Source organism: Stegostoma tigrinum, chromosome 1 (genome assembly GCF_030684315.1).
Source record: "Stegostoma tigrinum isolate sSteTig4 chromosome 1, sSteTig4.hap1, whole genome shotgun sequence".
Lineage (NCBI taxonomy): Eukaryota > Metazoa > Chordata > Chondrichthyes > Orectolobiformes > Stegostomatidae > Stegostoma > Stegostoma tigrinum.
The window spans coordinates 42,110,454-42,136,547 of record NC_081354.1 but is presented as its reverse complement, the minus strand read 5'-3'; the positions used below and the strand labels follow the sequence as shown (position 1 = coordinate 42,136,547).

At 43.5% G+C, this 26,094-nt stretch overlaps 1 protein-coding gene across 10 annotated transcripts in view; it reads right to left on the bottom strand.

Annotated features, from left to right (window-relative positions):
* The window catches only part of LOC125456550 (microtubule-associated protein 9-like), a 184,767-nt gene that overhangs the window by 108,141 nt on the left and 50,532 nt on the right, over positions 1 to 26,094 (bottom strand). Inside the window, exon 3 of one of the 10 annotated variants that reach the window (XM_059644990.1) lies at positions 9,636 to 9,702. The exons of the other annotated variants lie outside the window; for them this stretch is intronic. The gene's annotated coding sequence lies outside the window, so the exon portion shown is untranslated. The remainder of the gene's footprint in view (positions 1 to 9,635; positions 9,703 to 26,094) is intronic. 10 annotated transcript variants of the gene reach the window in all.

Here is a 26,094-nt window from a genome sequence, read left to right as displayed (position 1 = left end):
AGAGGAAGAACAGGTTAGGGAGGCAGAGACAGGTTGGACTGGTTTTGGGATGCAGTGGGTGGAGGGGAAGAGCTGGGCTGGTTGTTTGGTGCAGTGGGGGGAGGGGACGAACTGGGCTGGTTTTGGGATGCGGTGGGGGAAGGGGAGATTTTGAAGCTGGTGAAGTCCACATTGATACCATTGGGCTGCAGGGTTCCCAAGTGGAATATGAGTTGCTGTTCCTGCAACCTTCGGGTGGCATCATTGTGGCACTGCAGGAGGTCCATGATGGACATGTCATGTAAAGAATGGGAGGGGGAGTGGAAATGGTTTGCGACTGGGAGGTGCAGTTGCGAACCGAGCGGAGGTGTTCTGCAAAGCAGTCCCCAAGCCTCCGCTTGGTTTCCCCATTTCTGGTTGAGCAGCAGCGCGAGCGGGAGCTTGGAGCAGGAGCCTGTCGGGAAGCCGGTGAGTCACTGTTTTTGAATCTATAAAAAGCTTACCTCGAGCGTCGGTGCCTTCCATTTCTGGTTGAGCAGCGGCCTGTCGGGAAGCCGATGAGTCACTGTTTTTGAATAGGCAGAGATACGCTGAGCAGGAGCGGACATGGGACTGGTGAGTAAGTGAGGTAATATATTTGTGTGGTTGCGTTACCCGAAACACTACCCGGGTAGTGTCTCCCACCCATCCTCCTGCTCTAACCAATAAAAAGGTTCTGTGTGCCTGATTGGTAAGGTAGCAAGTTTATTTTTTATTCTTTTTTTTAAGTCTTGAGAATTTAGAATAATGGGAACGGAGGTCAGGGCAGTTGAATGTTCCTCCTGCAGAATGTGGGAGGTAAGGGTCACCACTAGTGTCCCTGCTGACTACATCTGCGGGAAGTGCACCCAATTCCAGCTCCTTGAAAACCGCATTAGGGAACTGGAGCTGGAGCTGGATGAACTTTGGATCATTCGGGAGGCAGAGGGGGTTATTGAGAGGAGTTACAGGGAGGTAGTCACTTCTCAAGTACAGGGTAAAGGCAGATGGGTTACGGTCAGGGCATGAAAAGGGAACTGGCAGGCAGTGCAGGAATCCCCTGTGGCCATTCCTCTCAACAATAAGTATACCGTTTTGGATACTGTTTGTGGGGGGGGAACTTACTAGGGGAAAGCAGTGGGGCACAGGTCTCTGGCACAGAGTCTGTCCCTGCTGCTCAGAAGGGAAGGGAAAAGAGGAGCAGAGCATTAGTCATTGGGGACTCCATAGTTAGGGGGACAGATAGGAGGTTGTGTGGGGACAAGAGAGACTCACGGTTGGTGTGTTGCCTCCCAGGTGCCAGGGTTCGTGATGCCTCTGATCGTGTTTTTGGGATCCTTAAGGGGGAGCAGCCCAAATTCGTGGTCCACATTGGCACCAATGACATAGGTAGGAACAGAGATGGAGATTTAAGGCAGAAATTCAAGGAGCTAGGATGGAAGCTGAGAGCTAGGATGAACAGAGTTGTCTCTGGTTTGTGCCCGTGCCACGTGCTAGTGAGGCGAGGAATAGGGAAAGAGAGAAGTTGAACACGTGGCCACAGGGATGGTGCAGGAGGGAGGATTTTGGATTCTTGGATAATTGGGGCTCTTTCTGGGGTAGGTGGGACCTCTACAAGCAAGATGGTCTTCACCTGAACTAGAGGGGTACCGATATCCTGGGGGGGAAATTTGCGAAGGCTATTCGGGTGGGTTTAAACTAATTCAGCAGGGGGGTGGGCACCAAAATTGTAATTTGACTATAGAAAAGGTTGAGAGTAGGGTGGTCCGAAATAAAGTTTCAGGGAAGCAAGACGGCACTGGCCAGCAAGAAGTTGGTTTGAAGTGTGTCTACTTCAATGCCAGGAGCATCCAGAATAAGATGGGTGATCTTGCAGCAAGGGTTAGTACCTGGGACTTCGATGTTGTGGCCATTTCAGAGACATGGATAGAACAGGGACAGGAATGGTTGTTGCAGGTTCTGGGATTTAGATGTTTCAGTAAGAACAGAGAAGATAGTAGAAGGGGGGGAAGGTGTGGCATTGTTGGTCAAGGACAGTATTACAGTTGCAGAGAGGATGTTTGGGAACTCATCAACTGAGGTAGTATGGGCTGAGGTTAGAAACAGGAAACGAGAGGTCACCCTGTTGGGACTTTTCTATAAGCCTCTGAATAGTTCCAGAGATGTAGAGGAGAGGATAGCAAAGATGATTCTCGATAGGAGTGAGAGAGACAGAGTAGTTGTCATGGGGGACTTCAACTTTCCAAATATTGACTGGGAACATTATAGTTCGAGTACTATAGATGGGCCAGTTTTTGTCCAGTGTGTTCAGGAGGGCTTCCTGACACAGTATGTAGATAGGCCAACAAGGGGCGAAGCCACATTAGATTTGGTACTGGGTAATGAGCCTGGCCAGGTGTTAGATTTGGAAGTAGGTGAGCACTTTGGTGATAGCGATCACAATTCTGTTATGTTTACTTTAGTGATGGAAAGTGATAGGTGTATACCACTGGGCAAGAGTTATAGCTGGGGGAAAGGCAATTACGATGAGATTAGGCAAGATTTAGGGAGCATGGGATGGGAAAGGAAACTGCAGGGGATGGGCACATAAGAAATGTGGAGCTTATTCAAGGAAAAGCTCCTGTGTGTCCTCGATAAGTATGTACATGTCAGGCAGGGAGGGGGCTGCAGAGCGCGGGAGCCGTGGTTTACGAAGGAGGTGGAATCTCTGGTCAAGAGGAAGAAGAAGGCTTATGTTAGGATGAGATGTGAAGGCTCAGTTAGGGCACTTGAGGACTACGAGGTAGCCAGGAAAGACCTAAAGAGAGAGCTCAGAAGAGCCAGGAGGAGACATGAGAAGTTATTGGCGGATAGGATCAGGGTAACCCCTAAGGCTTTCTCTCGGTATTTACGGAATAAAAGAGTGATGAAAGTAAGATTAGGCCCAATCAAGGATAGTAGTGGTAAGTTGCGTGTGGAGTCAGATGAGATAGGGGAAGCGCAAAATGAATATTTTTCAACAGTATTCACTCTAGAAAACGACAATGTTGTCGAGGAGAATACTGAGATACAGGCTACTAGACTAGGTGGGATTGAGGTTCACAAGGAAGAGGTATTAGAAATCCTACAGAGGGTGAAGATAGATAAGTCCCCTGGGTCGGATGGGATTTATCCTAAGATCCTCTGGGAAGCCAGGGAGGAGATTGCCGAGCCTTTGGCATTGATCTTTAACTCGTCATTGTCTACAGGAATAGTGCCAGACGACTGGAGGATAGCAAATGTGGTTCCACTGTTCAAGAAGGGGAGTAGAGACAACCCTGGTAATTATAGACCAGTGAGCCTTACCTCAGTTGTTGGTAAAGCGTTGGAAAAGCTTATAACGGATAGGATTTATAATAATCTAGAAAAGAATAAATTGATCAGGGATAGTCAGCACGATTTTGTGAAGGGAAGGTCGTGCCTCACAAACCTGATTGAGTTCTTTGAGAAGGTGACCAAACAGGTAGATGAGAGTAAACCGGTTGATGTGGTGTATATGGATTTCAGCAAAGCATTCGATAAGGTTCCCCACAGTAGGCTATTGTACAAAATGCGGAGGAATGGAATTGTGGGAGATATAACAGTTTGGATCAGAAATTGGATTGCTGAAAGAAGACAGAGGGTGGTAGTTGATGAGAAATGTTCGTCCTGGAGACCAGTTACTAGTGGTGTACCACAAGGGTCGGTGTTGGGTCCACTGCTGTTTGTCATTTTTATAAATCACCTGGATGAGGGCATAGAAGGATGCGTTAGTAAATTTGTAGACGACACTAAGATCGGTGGAGTTGTGGAGAGTGACGAAGGATGCTGTAGGTTGCAGAGAGACATAGATAAGCTGCAGACCTGGGCTGAGAGGTGGCAAATGGAGATTAAAGCAGACAAGTGTAAGGTGATGCACTTTGATAGGAGTAACCAGAAGGCAAAGTACTGGGCTAATGGTAAGAATCTTAGTAGTGTAGATGAGCAGAGAGATCTCGGTATCCATGTACACAGATCCTTGAAAGTTGCCACCCAGGTTGACAGGGCTGTTAAGATGGCATACAGTGTTTTAGCTTTTATTAATAGAGGGATCGAGTTCCGGAACCAAGAGGTTATGATGAAACTGTACAAAACTCTGTGGTGCGGCCGCACTTGGAGTATTGTGTACAGTTCTGGTCACCGCATTATACGAAGGAGTTGGAAGCTTTGGAAAGGGTGCAGAGGAGATTTACTAGGATGTGGCCTGGTATGGAGGGAAGGTCTTATGAGGAAAGGCTGAGGGACTTGAGGCTGTTTTCATTAGAGAGAAGAAGGTTGAGAGGTGACTTAATTGAAACATTTAAAATAATCAGAGGGTTAGATAGGGTGGAAAGGGAAAGCCTTTTTCCTAGGATGGTGACGGCAAGCACGAGGGGGAATAGCTTTAAATTGAGGGGTGAAAGATATAGGACAGATGTCAGAAGTGGTTTCTTTACTCAGAGAGTAGTAAGGGAATGGAACGCTTTGCCTGCAACGGTCGTAGATTCACCAACTTTAGGTACATTTAAGTCATCATTGGATAAGCACATGGAATAGTGTAGGTTATATGGGCTTGAGATCGGTATGACAGGTCCGCACAACATCGAGGGCCGAAGGGCCTGTAATGTGCTGTCATGTTCTATGTTCTATGATTTCAGATTCACAAGTCAACAAGGCCAACCCGACAACTGATCAATAATGCATACACCTGAGGCTGCTCCTAGTCAAATGTCATGTTTCAAAGTTGAATACGTAGAAATTGAAATAAGAACAAAGATCTACTAAGGGTGTCGCTGCCGCCAACTATTGTGCAAAGCATGGAGAAAGATAATTATCACAGCTGCTGAAGCTTGCAAAATCATTATTAATGTTCAAATCCAGGCCTGTTGAAGTTGAGGCTACCAAAAACTACGCTCTAAATCTAACTCCTGTAAATACTGTTCATAGCTTGCCACCAGAAAACCAAGGCAACAGTAGTTGTACAAACAAAATGATGTGTTCAAAGAATTTCTATACCTTGGAGTGCTCACCCAGACTGGCCTGACTGTCCTGCTATGGATGAGCAGTTTGAAGATTCAGTAAGAGTTCTAAAATTTTCTGGACATTCTTTTTGTCACAACTGACAATATGATACTTTGGAAGCAGAAAGATCCGATCCTGGCGAAATAAACTGGTGGTGATGGGGGAAACCAAAGGGCCCTCACAACCAAAACTGAAACCTTTTCAGACCTGAAGAAACCAGGTCACAGTTAAGGACAGCATATTATTGTGGGAGCAAGAGTGATTGTCTTGAGAAAAGATCATTGGCTGAACCCCACAAGCGTAATCAAGGGGTTTCCAAAATGAAGATGTTTGCAAGAAGTGATGTCTCGTAGCCAGGACTGGATACAGATATAACCATATTTGTGTAACAGTACCGAGAGTACCCACAAGGTCAAAAATTATCATCAGCAGTTCCCCTACATTTGTGGGAATGACCAGGTGAACCCTGGGCTCAATTAAACGTCAACTATGCAGGACCTTTAATGGGCTTAATATTCTTGGTCATTGTGGATGCCCACTCAATGTGGCTGAATGATTGAAAAACTTTGCCCATACATGGACTGATATAGCATAGAATCCCTGCAGTGTAGAAACAGATCCTTCGGCCCAACAAGTTCACACCGACCCTCAGAACATAGAGATGTCACTATGCTCAGAGACTAGCAGTTCAATTGATGAATCAAGGTTGGGGGCGGGGCTGGGGGGAGGTCTTGTGCTTGCCTGCCAGCCACACAAAACGTTGAAAAAGAGTGAAAAAAAATAGTGAACTATCTTTGACATTTTTTTTGGAAGAAAGCAGCTAAGACTGGGAAGCTATTTTTTGGTTTCACTCTCTAGTTATTCTCCAGATATTGACTTGTTGAAAGTTCAGAGAAAAGAACCCCAGGCTATAAGAAATCAGGAAAATTTTCTGTAAAGTTGGAGAAGCTGTTTGCATTGACCACTGACTTCAGATTTCACACTTTTTTCAATCTAGTGTGCCTGTAATATTTCCCATTGGATTTCAGCATTGGAATAGGCAGCAAACTGGCAACTTGTAATTTTTTCTTTTAAAAACTATGTCTGTTTTGATAAGTAAGGCTTGGTAATCAAAGAAGATTGGGCTCAGTTTGTAGAAATTATTTACATAGCGTTGTAATTCATTTGTGTTCCACTAAAGTTGCATTATAAATAATAAATGGTTAATTTTTGTTTAATTTATAAAATTTCTGTCTAAGATTGGATATTTGTAAAATCTGATTAAGAACAACTGAGCAGTTTCGAGGGTCACCAACTGTTGTAATTTCACCGTGTTGCAAATCCAGTGTTAAGGAATCTGATTTTCATATGGTGCTGGCAATATCTCCCAACAGTAGCTGGTCAATACCACTATGTGATGAACAATTTTCCATTCCTTATCTTTTGGTTTGATGGAAACTCCATTTCCTTATCAGCACTCTATTCTTAAGATAATAGCATTCCGGAACTCTTTTAGTCTCAACTTCAGTATGAGTGTGCTAATTTATTTAATTTAGGAGCTGCTTTCCGTGCCTCAGTTAGTGATGTCACACCAAATACTTCCTTTTAAGTGTATTCAGTTTTGAGGAAGATTTCAGGTTCCGTTTGTGTCATTATCAAGCTTTATTATTGGATCTTGTTTAACCATTGCTCTGGATACCTGAAGGCTGGTTAGCTTGGTTACCAAACGAGGAAAAGCTACCCAGAACCTGTTCCTGTCTGGTTCTGTTTCTTGAATCTCCTTTTGGTATTCTGTGATTATGGGCGAGTCTATGACTTTTAGTCCCGCCAAATCATTCCCAGAAGTCGACTTCCTAGAATCTTCACTACTCCAACAATTACTTCTGGTAATAGATCACATAATAGTGGCACTTCAGATAATGGAACAGGAATATATTCTCCACCAATCCCGTTTGTTGGTACCTTATTTCCCATTGAACTCTAGAGGAAAAACTAAGTTTTTTTTCCCTTTAAAAGTGATTTTGTTGTCCTTGTATCTTTTAATATGGTTATGCACTTAGCTATCTCACCTGAAGGCAAAGAAGTCACTTTGCTTTCTGACAAAATCCCTGAAAATTTCTTATTTACCTTGTGTATCTCTTTGCTAATTACAAATTCACCATTGGTCTTTCTGCTATAGTCTGGTCCATGATGTAATCTTTTTGAGTTTCCTTCTCCAACTTATTTTTACAAACTTCTGTAAGTCTCATGGGTTTGCTGCCCAATTTCCAATGTTTCAAATGCACATGTTCTAACTTAATATAATAGAAACAGTTAGGCTACTGAACATTACCACTCTCGGCACTTGCCTTCCTAGTCTGAATTTTTGAGACATTCTCTACTGACTGCTCTCTACCCTAACTATCTGCTTTCCTTTCACTCTGCCAGTTTGTATTTTTCTCAGATTTTTGGAGATGATGGAATAAAGGTTTATGGATCAGTTCATAACAATCAGCCATTATAGTTGCTTATCTTGCCATTGCCACCTTTGGTCTTCTCCGTGAGTTCTTATGACATTGAGTATAGGAATTGGTAGGTCATGTTGCGGCCATAAGGGACATTGGTTAGGCTACTATGGGAATACTGCATTCAATCCTGGTCACCCTGCTACAGGAAAGATGTTGTGAAACTTGAAAGGGTTCAGAAAAGATTCACAAGGATGTTGCCTGCATTGGAGGGTTTGAGCCATAGGAAGAGGAAGAAGCTGAAGCTATTTTCGCTGGAGCATTGGAGGCTAAGGGGTGTCCTTGTAAAAGTTTATAAAATCATGAGGGGCATGGATATGCTGAACAGGCAAGGCCTTTTCCCCAGCGTAGGCCAGTCCAAAACTCAAGGGCATAAGTTTAAGGTGAGAAGGGAAAGATTTAAAAGGGACCTAAGGGACATTCTTTTCATGCTGAGGGTGGTGCATGTATGGAACGAGCTGCCGGAGGAATTGCTGGAGGCTGATACATCATTTCAAAGGCATCTGGATGGGTATATGAATAGGACTGGTTTGGCAAGATATGGGTCAAATGATGACAAATGGGACTCGATTAATTTAAGATATCTGGTCAGCACGGACGAGTTGGACCGAAGGGTTTGTGTCCACGCTGAAAATCTCTTTGACTTTATAACAGAAGTTTAGAGTTTTAAATTCTTCCAAAAGAATAATTTCTCTGAAAGCACCATAAGTATTTTCAGCCTTCCATGCTGTTCTCCACCCCTATCAAAATTGTTTTGTTTAATTTTCTCAAACTTAATTGAATCAGTTGATGGTCATGATAAAGAACTCTGAAGGGGCAAAACTAACTCACTGACTGGAAGCCCATCTCCAGCACTGAAGCAGGTCATTTGAATGTCGACAGTTTTCTCTTGGCAGTGTGACAGATTGGAGTTGTCAATGTCACAGTGCCTTTTTTCTCCACCTGAACAACAAACATTTAATCTTTAGATGGTTCTCAAGGCTCTTTACGTGGACAATACATCTATATTAGGGTATGTATTTTATCCATTTTATACAGCCGGTTTGCTCATGAGATTTATTTAATGCTGCAGCGAGATGCTCAGAGGTTTAGAATGCTGAGTTTAGTTCAGGTTCCATGCTGCTGTCTTGACAGCAGTAAATTGTGAGATTTCTATTTCCTGGCTCCAACACTGGAATAAACCTGTGCCTCAAAGTTAGATTTGGACTTTTTTAACATGATCGATTTTGCTTTCCTTTGGAAAGAACAGTAGGTCACATCACTTCATGAAACTCAATTTGGAACAAACGTCAGCCCTGAAATCTTAATGAGCTTCTCATATTTATGACTGAGTGCAACTAATCCAAATGATATACATCTCTAAGTGGCTGGTCCCTCTTCAAGCAGCACCACTGTTTTCCCTTTTTTGCACTTTGAAGGTTTGGGCACTGAAGGCACAGAGGTATGGCTGGATGTAGATCTTGACTTTCTTCGACAGTCTAATACAGATCATGATGGGCTGTCAGCCAAGTAGCCTGTTTATATATCCCTTGTACGGCTCAGAAAAAAAGGCTATTCAGCCTAAGTGTTCTATTCTAGTGCTTAAACTCCACTTGAGTCTCCTCCTGTCTTTTCTCATCTAAATTTACCATTGGAAACCTCTTTCCCTTTTCCCTCAAGCACTTGTCTAGTTTCCCCATCAATCCATCTGCACTGTTCACTTCACCCATATCACCCTTCAGATGAAGAAGTTACTTCTGCTTTCTTTAGTGGATCTCTTACCGATCATCTTACGTTGACAACCACTATTATGCTCTTCACCATAAGAGAAAATACTGTCTCTCAATTGAAAACTTTTATAACTTCAAACACTTCTGATAGATCACCCTTTGCCATATTTTTGAGAGAGAAGGAACTCAGTCTGTCAGTCTTTTCCTGATTGTGTATACTCATAAATTTCTGGCATTATACTTGTAAACCTTCTCTGGACCAATTTCTGTACCTCGGTATCCTTTCTATGACATACAGACTAGAACTGCCTACAACACTCTGAGATGTCTAACCAAGGTTCGATACAGATTTAACATAACTTCCCTAATTTTCACTTCCATCCCTCTCGAAATAATACCTAGTACTCACTTTGTTTCTTTTTCATGGCTCCTCCATTCTCTCCATTCCTAATTCCATTGATATACCTTGCTTGAGCCTGAGGGGATAAAGTTTTAAAGTGAGTGGAGGTAGATATAGGGGAGACGTCAGATGTAGGTTCTTTACTCAGAGAGTGGTAGGGGCATGGAATGCATTGCTAGAGAAGGCAGTGAGGTTGGCCTCTTTAGGGTCATTTAGGTCGAGGCCCGAAACGTCAGCTTTTGTGCTCCTGAGATGCTGCTGGGCCTGCTGTGTTCATCCAGCCTCACATTTCATTATATTAGATAGGCATATGGATGATAGTGTAAGGGAGGGCTGGAGGTTAGATAGATCTTAGGTTTTGGGTAAAATTTCGGCGCAACATTGTGGGCCGAAGGGCCTGTACTGTGCTGTACAGTTCTATGTTCTATGTTTTAATGTACATTTGTTCAGGGTGCTTCCGTAAGTTCAAACCTCTGCCTGTATGTTTCTGGGGCTGATTCACATCATAATCTCCAGATGCTTCCACCAACAGGATGCGTAAACCTTTTGTGCTTTGCTCGTTAATTTATCAAGTATAGGCAGTGTCCAATCTGCTTTTGATCATGCCATTTGCATGGCTACCTGATTAAACAACATGAGAAATGCTTCTGCGTCCATCTTATACAGCCCATGACATCTATGGTAGAGAGAAAAGCCTTTCAGTTCACTGCATCTGCACCGGTCAAAAACAATCACCTAACACTCGAAGATAACAAGGTGTAGAGCTGGATGAACACAGCAGGCCAAGCAGCATCAGAGGAGCAGGAAAGCAGGATGCTTTCTCCAGCATTGGCAGTTCCTAGTATCTGTACCTAACATTCGAATCCAACTTACACTCGGCCCACAGCCTTGCATGTCTTCGCATCACTTGCTTACATTGATTCTACTTAAATGTTATGAGGATTTGTGCATCTATCACCCTCTGGGTCAGATCAGATCTCCTCTTTGGTCACTGGTTCCTCCATCAAGGGGAAATATTTCTCCCTGTCTACCCTATCAATGGCCCTCATAATTTTGTACATCTCTATCATGTCCCCTCCCTGTCAATTCCTCTGCTTCAAGGAAAACAAGACCAGTCTATTTGATCTCTTTTCATAACTAAACTCACCAGCCCAAACAACTTCATGGTCAATCCCCTCTGCACGTTCTCCAGTGCAATCGCATCGCTCCTACAAAGTGGATTCCAGAACTACACACAGTCCTGTAAGCTGTGACCTAATCAATGTTTTATACTGTCCCATCATAGCCATCCTGCTCTTGAACACTATGCCTCAAATAATAAAGGCACTATATGCCTTCTTAACTACTTTATCCACTTGGTCTGATACTTTCAGGGACTTGTGCACATATATGCTAAGTTCTCGCTGAACCTTGGTGCTTGGCATGGCCCTGCTGTTCCTTTGCCTTTTTTGTCCTGCCCAAGTGCACCACCTCACATTTATCCAGATTGAAATCCATTTGCCACTGTACAGGACATTTGACCAGTCTGTTTATATCCTCTTGCTGTGTGAAGCAATCCTCCTCACACTGTACCATTCCACTAATTTTGTATTGTCTGTGAGCTCACTGACCAACCCTTCTACATTTAATTCTAAATCATTTATATAAACTGTAAACAGCAAGAGGCCCAGCACTGACCCTATGGGACCCCACAAACTTCCAGTTAAAAAACACTACTCAATTGACATCCTCTGCTTCCTGCAACTCAGCCAATTGTGGATCCAATTTGAATTTCCTTGGATCCCATGTTTTTACCAGGATGCTGCCTGGACTGGAGGGCTTATCTTATGAAGAGAGGTTGACTGAGCTCGGACTCTTTTCATTGGAGAAAAGGAGGAGGAGAGGGGACCTAATTGAGGTATACAAGATAATGAGAGGCATAGATAGAGTTGATAGCCAGAGACTATTTCCCAGGGCAGAACTGGCTAACACGAGGGGTCATAGTGATGTTGCCAGTATTGGAGGATTTGAGCTATAGGGATCAGCTGAATAGGCTAGGGCTTTTTTCTCTGGAATGTTGGCGGCTGAGGGGTGACCTTACAGAGGCTTATAAAATTGTGAGGAGCATGGATAGGGTGAATAGCAAAGGTGGAGTTCTAAGGCTCACCTTAAAATTTAAAAAGAACCTGAGGGATAACTTTTTCACAAGGAGTGTGGCGCGTGTTCGTCAGCTTTTGTGCTCCTGAGATGCTGCTTGGCCTGCTGTGTTCATCCAGCCCCACATTTTATTAACATTTAAAAGGCACCTGGATAGATAAATGAACAAGGAAGGTTTAGAGGGATATGGGCCAAAGGCTGGCAAATTAATCTAGGTCAGTTTGGGATCTCTTGTTGGTGCAGATGAGTTGGACTGTTGGGTCTGTTTCCATGCTGCATGACTCAATGACTCTATCAGTCAACATGGTTTTGTCAAGGGGAGTCATGACTGATCAATTTGAATGAATTGTTCTCAGAGGTGACCAGGTGTGTAGATGAGGGCAGTGCTTTTGTTGTAGTCTACTTGGACTACACAAGGCTTTTGATAAGGTCCCACATTGGAGACTGATTGCAAAAGTACATAGAACATAGAACAGTACAGCACAGAACAGGCCCTTCAGCCCACGATGTTGTGCCGACCATTGATCCTCATGTATGCACCCTCAAATTTCTGTGACCATATGCATGTCCAGCAGTCTCCTAAATGTCCCCAATGACCTTGCTTCCACAACTACTGCTGGCAACGCATTCCATGCTCTCACAACTCTCTGTGTAAAGAACCCACCTCTGACATCCCCTCTATACTTTTCTCCAACCAGCTTAAAACTATGACCCCTCGTGTTAGCCAGTTCTGCCCTGGGAAATAGTCTCTGGCTATCAACTCTATCTATGCCTCTCATTATCTTGTATACCTCAATTAGGTCCCCTCTCCTCCTCCTTTTCTCCAATGAAAAGAGTCCGAGCTCAGTCAACCTCTCTTCATAAGATAAGCCCTCCAGTCCAGGCAGCATCCTGGTAAAAACATGGGATCCAAGGAAATTCAAATTGGATCCACAATTGGCTGAGTTGCAGGAAGCAGAGGATGTCAATTGAGTAGTGTTTTTTAACTGGAAGTTTGTGGGGTCCCATAGGGTCAGTGCTGGGCCTCTTGCTGTTTACAGTTTATATAAATGATTTAGAATTAAATGTAGAAGGGTTGGTCAGTGAGCTCACAGACAATACAAAATTAGTGGAATGGTACAGTGTGAGGAGGATTGCTTCACACAGCAAGAGGATATAAACAGACTGGTCAAATGTCCTGTACAGTGGCAAATGGATTTCAATCTGGATAAATGTGAGGTGGTGCACTTGGGCAGGACAAAAAAGGCAAAGGAACAGCAGGGCCATGCCAAGCACCAAGGTTCAGCGAGAACTTAGCATATATGTGCACAAGTCCCTGAAAGTATCAGACCAAGTGGATAAAGTAGTTAAGAAGGCATATAGTGCCTTTATTATTTGAGGCATAGTGTTCAAGAGCAGGATGGCTATGATGGGACAGTATAAAACATTGATTAGGTCACAGCTTACAGGACTGTGTGTAGTTCTGGAATCCACTTTGTAGGAGCGATGCGATTGCACTGGAGAACGTGCAGAGGGGATTGACCATGAAGTTGTTTGGGCTGGTGAGTTTAGTTATGAAAAGAGATCAAATAGACTGGTCTTGTTTTCCTTGAAGCAGAGGAATTGACAGGGAGGGGACATGATAGAGATGTACAAAATTATGAGGGCCATTGATAGGGTAGACAGGGAGAAATATTTCCCCTTGATGGAGGAACCAGTGACCAAAGAGGAGATCTGATCTGACCCAGAGGGTGATAGATGCACAAATCCTCATAACATTTAAGTAGAATCAATGTAAGCAAGTGATGCGAAGACATGCAAGGCTGTGGGCCGAGTGTAAGTTGGATTCGAATGTTAGGTACAGATACTAGGAACTGCCAATGCTGGAGAAAGCATCCTGCTTTCCTGCTCCTCTGATGCTGCTTGGCCTGCTGTGTTCATCCAGCTCTACACCTTGTTATCTTCGAGTGTTAGGTGATTGTTTTTGACCGGTGCAGATGCAGTGAACTGAAAGGCTTTTCTCTCTACCATAGATGTCATGGGCTGTATAAGATGGACGCAGAAGCATTTCTCATGTTGTTTAATCAGGTAGCCATGCAAATGGCATGATCAAAAGCAGATTGGACACTGCCTATACTTGATAAATTAACGAGCAAAGCACAAAAGGTTTATGCATCCTGTTGGTGGAAGCATCTGGAGATTATGATGTGAATCAGCCCCAGAAACATACAGGCAGAGGTTTGAACTTACGGAAGCACCCTGAACAAATGTGCCTCCACTCTTCCTCTGGTAGTTCATTCCATACACGCGCCACACTCCTTGTGAAAAAGTTATCCCTCAGGTTCTTTTTAAATTTTAAGGTGAGCCTTAGAACTCCACCTTTGCTATTCACCCTATCCATGCTCCTCACAATTTTATAAGCCTCTGTAAGGTCACCCCTCAGCCGCCAACATTCCAGAGAAAAAAGCCCTAGCCTATTCAGCTGATCCCTATAGCTCAAATCCTCCAATACTGGCAACATCCTTACCAATCTTTTCTGAAATTTCTCAAATTTAACAACATCATTCCTGTAGAAGAGCAACCAGAATAGTACACAGTATTCTAAAAGTGGCCTCACCAATGTCATGTACAGATGCAACATGATGTCCTAACTCCTTCACTCAACATTCTGACCAGTAAAGGCCACCTTCACTACCCTGTCTACCTGCAACTCCACTCTCAAGGAATTATTTACCTGCACCCCAAATGCAGATTAATTCTGTCTCTCAGAATTGCTCCCAAAGCCACCTCCAAGATTACACTGACTGGCGTGCCATTTCCGGTATATCCCTTCCAACATTCTTGAACACTGTTTGTCCCCTAGTCCTCCAACACCTCTCCTGTGGTCAGAGAGGAATTGCAAATTATTAGCAATTCCCCGGCTATTTCCTCCTTTGCCTCACTCAACAGCCTGGGATATATTTTGTCCAGCAGTGGAAATTTACCAACTTTTAAGCGGCTAGATCGCTCAGAACCTCGTCTCTGTCTATCCTAATTTCTTTAATTTTATTGCAGACATTCTCTCTGATTTCTCGACCCTTAATGCCCCTCTCACTAATAAACAATGACCTGAGGTATTTACTTAGACCCATACCTACACACTAATTACTAATATTGTTCTTAATGATCTCTATGATTTCTCTCATTATCGTTTTGCCCTTAAATGTGCTTGTCGAATAACTTATGATTTTCTTTTATTTTACCTGCCAATATCCTTTCATATTCCCTTTTAGCTCACCCATCTCCCTTTTGCGTTTCTATGCTCCTCTATGTCATCTGTTATTTTGAGCCCCCGATGTCTGCCAGAAGCCTTCCTTTCAAAGTAATCCAATGCTGTATGTCATCTTACATCCAGGGCTCACCGGTTTTGATGGTCTGACCCTTTTTTTTTATTGAATGTGTTGGTCCTGTCCTCTCCATATTTTTTCTTGAATGAAGGCTACTGTTCTGAGATTTACTTGAAAGTATCTGCTCCCAGTCCACACTGGCCAAATGGTATCTGATCTCAGTACATCAGTTTTCTCCTTTCTCTTCAAATTTTGGCAGAGACTGCACTACCTTAAACATCACCTGACCTGGAGGGGATTTGGGAAAAGAGTTTCACTCAGTGATGGCTGGGAATCTGGATTGTACTGCCTAGGAAGGCATTCAAGGCTGGAAATCTTACAACCTTTACAAAATATTTGGATGAACGCTTGAAAGAGAACATTCAAGGATGTGGGACAAGTGCAAGACATTGGGATTGGTGCACTTTTATTGGTAGTTATATCGATGCAGACTCAGTGGACTGAAGGGCCTTTTATGCACTGTATGAACCTATGAATCTACGGATTATAACTCAGAATTTCCTTCTCCAAGCTCTTCCCAGTTTCTGCTTTAACTTATGGTTTAGCTTGCTTAAGCTGCGTCATTTATAACGTCAATTTTCTTTCTTTTGCTTTTTCTTCCTTTTTTTTCCCTTGCCTCTCTGTTTCAAATTTATGCGTGAATGCTCTTTGAAATTCTTTTTCTACCTCAGCTTTTTCAGTTCTAAATCTCTTTGGAATTCCATCTCCAATTTTCTCATTTCAGCTGCCTTAACTGCAACAAAACATCCATAAGTTCATAAGATATGAGGCAGAATTCAGCTATTTGGCCTATCGAAGTCTATTTGATCATGGCTGATATGCTCCTCGTGCCCATTTTCCTGCCTTCACCCCATAACATGTCAATCCATTACCAATTAAAATCTAACTCCTCCTGAAATTTACTCACTGTCCCAGCATCTGCCACACTTTGTGGTAGTGAATTCCACAGATTCGCAACGCTTTGGGAGAAGTACTTTCTCCTCAACGTTTTAAATTTGCTACCCCATATCCTAAGACTATGATATTTCATCCTAGAATGTCCACAAAAGGATGCATCCACTCCATGTCTATTTTGTCTACACCTTTTATCATCTTGAATACCTCAATTTGATCTCCCCTCATTTTTCTAAATTCCAAAGAGTATAGGCCTAGACTGTTCAATCTTTTCATACGAAAAACTCCTCATCTCTTACATCAATCTAGTGAACGTCCTCTGAACTGCCTCCAATGCCACTACATCTTTCCACAGATAATAGGACTAAAACTATGCACAATTCTCCAGGTACATTGTCACCAATGCCTTGTATAGTTGCAGCAATACTTCCTTACCTTGATGTTGTATTCCTTTAGCTATAAAAGGCAACATTCCATTCACTTCATTTATTATCTGCTGTACCTGCATGCAAGTTTTCTGTGACTCATGAATGAGAACACCCAGATTCCACTGCACCGGAGTACCCCAAAGTCCCTCTCCATTTAGATAGTAGGCTGCCTTCTCATTTTTCTGAACAAAATGCACAACCTCACATTATTATGTTAAACTCCATTCGCCACATTTTGGCCCACAGTCCCAACCTATTTATTTCCATTTGTAAGGTTCTTATTTCCTCACTGCAACTTACCATCCTGCCTATTTTTGTGATGTCTGCAAATTTGGTTATACAGGCTTCTATCCCTGTATCTGAGTCATTAATGTAGATTGTAAACAAGTGGGCTCCAAGGACCGAAGCCTGTTGCACCACATTAATTACTTCTTGTTATCCAGAAATAAAATATTTTACCCTGACTCTATGATATACTGAACGCATGTCTGTTTACCTTGACTCTATCTTTTCCCCTCGCTCCAGAAACTCCCCACCTACATCCAGGACAACACCCACAGCCTCCACCTCCTCTTAATTCCCTGGCCCTCAAAGCCTCATCTTCATTATGGACGTCCAATCTCTGTACACTTGTCTCCCCCACACAGATGGCCTAAAAGCCCTCTACTCCTTCCTCTCCTGCAGGCCCAACCAGTCTCCCTCCATCGACAATCTCATCTGCTTAACTGAACTCGTCCTTACCTTAACAACTTCTCCTTTATCTCCTCCCACTTCCTACAAACTAACGGATGGCTATGGGCACCCATATGGGTCCAAGCTATGCCTGGCTTTTTGTAGGATACTTGCAAAAATCCCTTTTCCACTGTTACACTGGCACCATCCCTTACCTCTTCCTCCGTTATATTGATGGCTGTATCACTGCATGACGCACTGTGGAACAACTGTTTGGGGACCCATAGATTACTTCCACCAAGTACTTCTTCCCTTTGCTAATTCTTATTTCTACCCAGACTGATACTACATCTTGATCTCCTGTACTTATGTCATTTCTCATTACCCTTGGATGATCAATTCCCAGACAATAGACAGTAGGTGCAGGAGTAGGCCATTTGGCTCTTTGAGCGAGCACCACCATTCATTATGATCATGGCTGATCATCCACAATCAGTATCCTGTTCCTGCCTTATCCCCATAACCCTTGATTCCACTATCTTTAAGAGCTCTATCCATCTCTTTCTTGAAAGTAACTAGAGACTTGGCCTCCACTGCCTTCTGAGGCAGAGCATGCCATATATCCACCACTGTCTGGGAGACCAGGTCTTCTGGTCAGGTTGTCTCAGGTTCACTGATTTATCCCTTATCCTGCCTAGTCTTCTTGATCCCTCTCTGGTATTTCCATTAAATCCAACTGCCTCAATTGTAAATCTATAAAGTCTGCCTTTTAAGCTTACTCTAGCCAGGTTATTTCCAGGTTGGAAAATTATGGTCATTTAGCATTAGATGCAACAGTAACAGGCAAATGTGACACTCTTTAAAAAAATCTTTAATAACTTCTAGTGGCATCTTAAGTCTGTATACAAACTTGGTGTCAGGGTGCCGAATTTAAGATGCACCAAAAATCCAATTTCAGACCTATATTATCTGTATTAGAAAATCTCGGCCCCAAGTCCCAATTATGTTCCTACACAATAAGCCAAACCCAGTCAGTGGCAGTATTGCTGGAATAACAGTAAAATTAAAATGTTCAGTGATCCTCAAAATTGCTCAATTGTTCCCACCAAATTTTACAAAACAGATCTTGGACACAATGTTTATAATTTCAACAAAGCAGATATTTTCAGATAAATCCGTTTCACAACAGTGGGATACATTCAAGAAGGAAACAAGGGCCAACATGTTCCAATAAAGTGAAAGGGAGGGACCGTCAAATCCCGTGAAGCTTGGATGTCAAGTGACGAATGTTTAAGTGACATATTAAAATCTACAATCTGAGCTCACTCTTCTTTGAATATAAACTCCAACTCACCAACCAACAGTCAGACAACACAGACAAGGCACATAGTAAAAAGAAAATAATAGTATGAAAATTTGCAAGTTCAATAACAATTTCAACAATGGTTGAATACTGGTTGAAATACCAGTCCTTCATGAATTCTAGGAAGAAGAAAACCAATATTCAGCTTCCTACTCAGGGAACTTCTAATGCCAAACTGCCTCCTGCCTAAATCGCAGTTAGATTAGATTGCTACAGTGTGAAAACAGGCCCTTCAGCCCAACAAGTCCACACTGCCCTTTGCAGCATCCTACCCAGACGCATCCCCCTATAACCCACACACCCCTGAACAATACAGGCAATTTTGCATGGCCAGTCCACCAAGCCTGCACACATCTTTGGACCGTGGGAGGAAACCAGAGCACCTGGAGGAAACCTACACAGACACAGGGAGAATATGCAAACTCTGACGGACAGTTGTGAGGCTGCAGTGCTAACCACTGAGCCACCATGAGACTGTTCACTCCCTGTTTTCTCTTTCTTTTCAATATTTTCTGTGATCAGCTGGCCAACAATAGTGCTTCCTTGATTGACCAATGCAGCATCCAACCAGCTGCTAGTCCCTGAGCATAACAATATCTCAGAGCTGAATTGTGTGCCTCAAACTGGGCATCACTAAGCAGGAGATAATGGGAACTGCAGATGCTGGAGAATCCAAGACAACAAAATGTGAGGCTGGATGAACACAGCAGGCCAAGCAGCATCTCAGGAGCACAAAAACTGACGTTTCGGGCCTCGACCCTTCATCAGAGAGGGGGATAGGGTGTGGGTTCTGGAATAAATAGGGAGAGAGGGGGAGGCGGACCGAAGATGGAGAGAAAAGAAGATAGGTGGAGAGGAGAGTGTAGGTGGGGAGGTAAGGAGGGGATAGGTCAGTCCAGAGAAGACGGACAGGTCAAGGAGGTGGGATGAGGTTAGTAGGTAGGAGATGGAGGTGCGGCTTGGGGTGGGAGGAAGGGATGGGTGAGAGGAAGAACAGGTTAGGGAGGCAGAGACAGGTTGGACTGGTTTTGGGATGCAGTGGGTGGAGGGGAAGAGCTGGGCTGGTTGTGTGGTGCAGTGGGGGGAGGGGACGAACTGGGCTGGTTTTGGGATGCAGTGGGGGAAGGGGAGATTTTGAAGCTGGTGAAGTCCACATTGATACCATTGGGATTCAGGGTTCCCAAGCGGAATATGAGTTGCTGTTCCTGCAACCTTCGGGTGGCATCATTGTGGCACTGCAGGAGGCCCATGATGGACATGTCATGTAAAGAATGGGAGGGGGAGTGGAAATGGTTTGCGACTGGGAGGTGCAGCTGCAGATAAATCTTACAGGTGAACGAAGTGATTTGTGCCCCTATCCCACATATTCAAACAAACACGCTTTGTGTGGCTTCTAGGCAAATGCTATTCTAAATTATAATGTAGAGATTTGGAGCTTGAACACAGACATCACCAGCGTAGGTTATAACGTGCACCACAGCTTCCCTAAAACACTACCAGTACGCAACCTGCACACGTAACAGCCCAAACACCAGCTTTTTTATCAGGCCACACATAACAACCAGCGTAAGCTTAATCGAGCTCACAAACATCTACAGGAGTGAGGTCTTTGTCAATGTCAGCAACAAACTGACAAACCTAAAGGGAGTTATTCGCAAAAGCATGACATATACACTGAGCTCCTAACAGAAAAAAATTACAGCATGTCTGGACACAATTGGCAAATGCAGATAAAGTATTGCATTTACCTCAATTCCGAAGACAGAGCAAATCCAAAAGGGTAACAGGGAAAACAAAAGGTGACGAATTGGTGCAATGATTTCTAGGACGGGTAGGGTCAAACTGTGCAGATATACCCATGGGTATGTCTCCAATGGCTGTGTTGTGCATCCTATTTACTTTGATCTACCTTACTGCTCTCATAGTTAAATTCATCTGCTAGACAAAGGAACTCATCCAGAAACTAACTGTGGACTCTATGCTTCTACAGTAGAAGCCGAGAGATTAGTGAACCCAAACTGCGTTGCAAAAGTGACTATGTAACTTGTTACCCAGCTTGAATTTTACTTCATCAAATGATGCTAATTGCCAAAGAGATTTGACAGCTTCATATTGGTATGACAGGTCGGCACAACATCGAGGGCCGAAGGGCCTGTACTGTGTCGTAATGTTCTATGTTCAGTATATTTAAAACAGGGCTATCAATTTATGCGGTAATTTATGCACAATAGGGAATCCATATACTGACGGAGTTAGGCTATCAGCAGAGATTTATTACGTGCCTGCACAAGTCTCAGCCCGTGATCCCACTTTGGTTAGATGCTTCAAGGATCAATAGGAAGGACTGGAGTCAAGTGATCACAGGCACAAAATTGGACATTTTAAATTGACCCACAGTTGCGGCAGTCAGACTTGACAGAAAATTGGTCAAACTAATTTGAAGAGCAACCAACAGCTATAGCTACAGCTACAGAAAACAGTGAAAACCAAGATCAAGCGGTTACAAAGGTTCAAAAGGCAACCGGTTACAACCAGTCTGAGAGCTGTGTGTTGGAGAAGTGTTGTTCCGATGTTCTGACATCTTGACAGCCGGTATGGCAATAGTGAAGGGTGTTGCCATGATCCCACTGGACGATTTGAACCCACAGCATGACTCCATTGACCAAGACCTCAGAACATTCTGGAAGGTCAGGGGTGAGGAGGAATAAGTACGCACACCAGAGAGCCACCTGCTCAGTGAAAACACAGTGAAGACTCACATGGGAAGACTCATAGTAAGATATGTGGAAGAAGTCCAAGCAGCAAGCCAAGAAGACCGAGGGATTCTACCATAACCTGCAAAACATACCTTCGTGGAAAAAAACCAGCCTGCAGAGAAGAAGATTCCAACGGCTCAGCTTAAACATGCAGATTGTTGTGGGTAAATCCTTTCTCAGACAGATACAACTAGATAGAGATCAAATACTGTGGGAATTTAGGAAATGCTCACGTTGTGAGCATAAATAAGGAATATTTTGTTAATAAAATTGAGTTGAATTGCAAACCGAGTTCTATGTCTCTTTGTCCACCTCACTGACGAGAGTACATTGGGAAAGGTGTTTTAACAGACAGAAGCTATCAGTCAAAGTGACCAAAACATGGACAACAAAAGCGATTTGAGTACAGATGTAATGCAGTTGCATAGAAGCATGATGAGATGGCACAAGAATTGTGCTCTGTTTCAGTGTCTTTGTCCAAGACAGGAGTATAGGGGGTGCAACTGAGGTTCACCAGGTTAATCCTTGGAAGGCAGGATTGTCATATTGGCAATATTTGAGGATTCTGGGGGTCTGCGTTCTGTCGAGTTTCAAAAAAATGAAAGGTGATTTCATTGAAATTGGCAAAATTCTTACAGAGTATGAAAGACAGTGTTTCCCCTTGCAGGTGACTTTGGGGCTAGGGGATATAATCTCAGGTAAGGACAGAACATGTAAGACTGAGATGAGTAGGATTTTCTTCACCCGGAGGGTGGGGAGCCTTTGGAACTCTACCCAACAGGCTGTGGAAGCTGAATCATCAACCATGTTCAAGATAGAAATGTATAGGTTCTGCAGACATTAAGGGATATGGAAATAGTGCATGTAAAAGGCTTTTGAGGAAATGATCGGCCATGATCCAGAATGGCACAACAGGCTCGATGGGCTGAATAACCTACTCCTGTTCCTATGTTCGTAACTCAGAATGATGTGTAGCTTGAAGACGAACATGCTGGTGATGGTGTTCTTTGCAGTTGCAGTATCCTACTAGAACGTTGACCTCGCAGGTCTAGAAGGCACTGTTGAAGATGCCTTGCAAGTTCCGACTATGTGTCTTACTCCTCCCATTCTGCTGGTGGTGACTGGAGTAGGTTTCTAAAGTGATGGGTGGGTTGCCAATCAGCAGGTTGCTTTGTCCCGGATGGTGTCGAGCTTCTTGAAAGTTATTGGAGCTGCAGTCATCCAGCCAAGTTGGGAACATTCCACCACACACCTCACTTGTGCCTTGTAGACTTTTTTTTCTTCATTCATTCATGGGATGAGGGGCGTCACTGGCGAGGTTGCTTTTATTGCCTGTTGCTAATTGCCCAGAGGGCAGTTAAGAGTCTACCATATTGCTGTGGATCTGGAGTCACACGTAGACCAGACCAGGTAAGGATAGCAATTTCCTTCCCTAAAGAACATTAGCAAACCAGATGGATTTTTCCAACAATCGACAATGGATTCATGGTCATTGTTAGATTCTTAATTACAGATATTTGTTGAATTCAAATTCCACCATCTGCCATGGCGGGATTCAAACCCAGGTACCAGAATGTTATCTGTGTCTCTGGATTATCAGCTCGGTGATAATACCACTAGGCCATTGCCTCCCCTTCTCGGATATGGCATACAGACAATGAAGCGATATGAAATGAGTTACTCATCTCAGAATGCCAGCCTCCCAACTGCTCTGCAGCTAAAGTATTTATCCTGACATAGTCAACCCAGAGCGATTAGCCCAAGCGAGGAAAAAATAGCAAATTAATGATGGACAATTACATTTCCAAATTGAGTGAGTGAGAAGAACTCACCAAAATGTGTGTATAAATCACGATTGTGTATAGATTATCGCCAAGTCAAGTTAGTAATAAAGATAGACCCATATACAATTTCACAATTGGAGGACCATGTTGACAGGATTAGACATACACAGTTTGTTTAAAAAGTTAACTATTGAAGCGATTGTGGCAAGTTGCACCAATTGATAGGTCTCATTCTCCCCTTAGTGTGTTTCTTATTCCTTGGGGTGAATTTCTGTTGTGCCTCCCAAAATACCCCAGAAATTCCTGCCATTACTATCCCACCATTTTCCATGCTATGCTCTCCTTCTAATTAAAAGCAACAAATGCTGGAGATCACAGCGGGTCAGACAGCAAGCTAACATTTTGAATCTAGGTGACTCTTCATCAGCTCTGATGAAGGGACCATAGGGGACAGTGATCACTATATAATAGAATTCCTCCTGCAGTTTGAGAGGGAGAAAATTGAATCGTATGGAATGGTATTGCAGTTGAGTAATGGTAACAAAGACAAGGGAAGGAGCAAGTCAGAATTAATTAGAAGGGGAGCAAATTACTGCAGGAGCATGTATACTGAAAACAATGCTGAACATCACAGCAGGTCAGATAATGACCATGGAGAGACAGCAAGCTAACATTTCCAGTCTAGATGACTTGAAAAGTTCATTTAGACAAAAACATGTTTGTTTAGACAGAAGCAAGTCCACTCAAACGTCACCAAGCAGAAGACGTGTTGTCATTAAGAATCCAAGTCTAGAGAATCCCCAGTTACTTTGAAAGCTGCAGAGGTATCAAACAGGAAGATTTCCTACAAAGCTCTTGATGTTAAGGAACATGATGCTAAGGAACTTTGAGTAGCACAGGAACTTGCCAAAAAGGTATGAATCTTTCTTTCTGATATTCGTAATAGGATTGTTTCAAGTAGTTCTTGTGTAGCATAATAAAGAACTTGATTTTCTTTTATGCAATAAATTTTCATGCTTATTTGCTAAAATAACATTGAACGTAAGAACTTGGAGCAGTAGCAGGTAATTTGGACCCAATGCAAATCTACTTTCTCAATGTCCCAGCATTTAGTGCAGTCTGGGTAGTGAATTCCATTCTCCCGTTCTCCCAATCTATGTTGTCCCACATGAGGGGACATCTTTGGCTGCCTCTTGTGAATAAGTTCAGTGACTGCACTCCATGGCAAATATACAGAAACATAAAACTTATGTTCACCAAAGATAGGTTTCAATCTACTTCCCTGGTATTACATCAACTTTAACAATGTAAGGATAATTTAGAGGGAATAAAACAATGATGCACCAAATTAATAGCTGAAATGGAGAGATTGACGTACAAGGCATGGTCAAATAGATTGCACCTATATTTTCAGGAGTTTACAAAAATTAAAGGTGATCTTATTCAAATAGATAAAGAACAAGGGAACATAATTTCATAACACACTGTGAAGCTGGATGAACACAGCAGGCCAAGCAGCATCAAAGGAGCAGGAAAGTTTGACGTTTTGGGTCAAGACCCTTCTTCAGAAATGGGGGAGGGCAAGGGAATTCTGAAATAAATAGGGAGACAGGGAGCGGCGGATAGAAGATGAATGAAGGAGAAGACAGGGTGACAGACATGTCAACGAGGCGGGGTTAGAGCCAGTGATGGTGAATGTAGGTGGGGAGTTAGTGAGGAGATAGGTGGCTCCAGGGAGGACGGACAGGTCAAGAAGGTGGGATGAGGTTAGTGGGTAGGAGATGGGGTTGGGGCTTGACGTGGGAGTAATGGTTAGGGAGGCGGGGACTAGCTGGGCTTGTTTTGAGATGCGATAGGGGGAGGGGAGATTTTGAAGCTTGTGGAGTCCACATTGATACCATTGGGCTTCAGGATTCTGAAGCAAAATATGAGATGCTGTTCCTGCATCTTTTGGGTGGCGTCATCGTGGTAATGCAGGAGGCCCAGGATGGACATGTCATCCGAGGAGTGGGGTGTTGGGGAGTGGGGGAGTTGAAATGGTTCGCAACTGGGAGGTGTAGTTGTTTGTTGCGAACTGAGCGTAGTGTTCTGCAAAGCGGTCCCCAAGCCTCTGTTTGGTTTCCCTGATGTAGAGGAGGCCTCAACGGGAACAGCAGATACAGTATATCACATTAACAGATGTGCAGGTGAACATCTACTTGAAGTGGAAAATCTTCTTGGGGCCTAGAATGGTACAGGGGCAGGTGTAACACTTGCTTCGGTTGCAGAGAAAAGTGCTGAGGGTGGTGGGGCTGGAGGGGAGTATGGAGCGGACAAAGGTGTCATGGAGAGAGTGGTCCCTCCGGAAAGCAGACAAGGATGGGGAGGAAATAATGTCTTTGGTAATGGGGTCAGATTGCAGGTGGCGGAAATGTCAGATGATGATGCGTTGGATCTGGTTTGGTGGGATGGTATGTGAGGATGAGGGGGATTCTGATTTGGTTGTTATTGCGGGGAGAGGGTGTGAGGGAAGAGTTGCGGGAAATACGGGAGACACGGTTGAGGGTGTTTTCGACCACTGAACGGGAGAGTTGTGGTCCTTGAAAAATGAGGATATCTGGGATGTACGGGAGTGGAATGCCTCATCCTGGGAGCAGATGCAATAGAGGTGAAGGAATTTGGAATAGCAGATGGCATTTTTGCCTGAAGGTGGGTGGGAGGAGGTGTATTCTAGGTAGATGTTGGAGTCGGTGGGCTTGAAATGGATATCGGTGAGACGAGGGGTCGCAGATTCAAGCAAAAAGTTTCACAAGTTTTAGAGGAGATGTGAGGAAAAACTTATTTACACAAAAGGTGGTGTGTGTCTGGAATTCACTGCCTGAGTTGGTGGTGGAAGCAAAGACCCCAAACACTTCTAACAAGGACCTGGATCTGCACCTTAAGTGCTGTAAGCTGCAATGACATGGGCCGTGAAAAGGAAAATGAGATTGGAAAGGTCTTTTGGTTAGCATGGATAAGATGGACCTAATGGCTCATGGCTATGCTGTATCATTTGAGTGGTTCTAAATTCACAGTTCACAGATCACTCTAG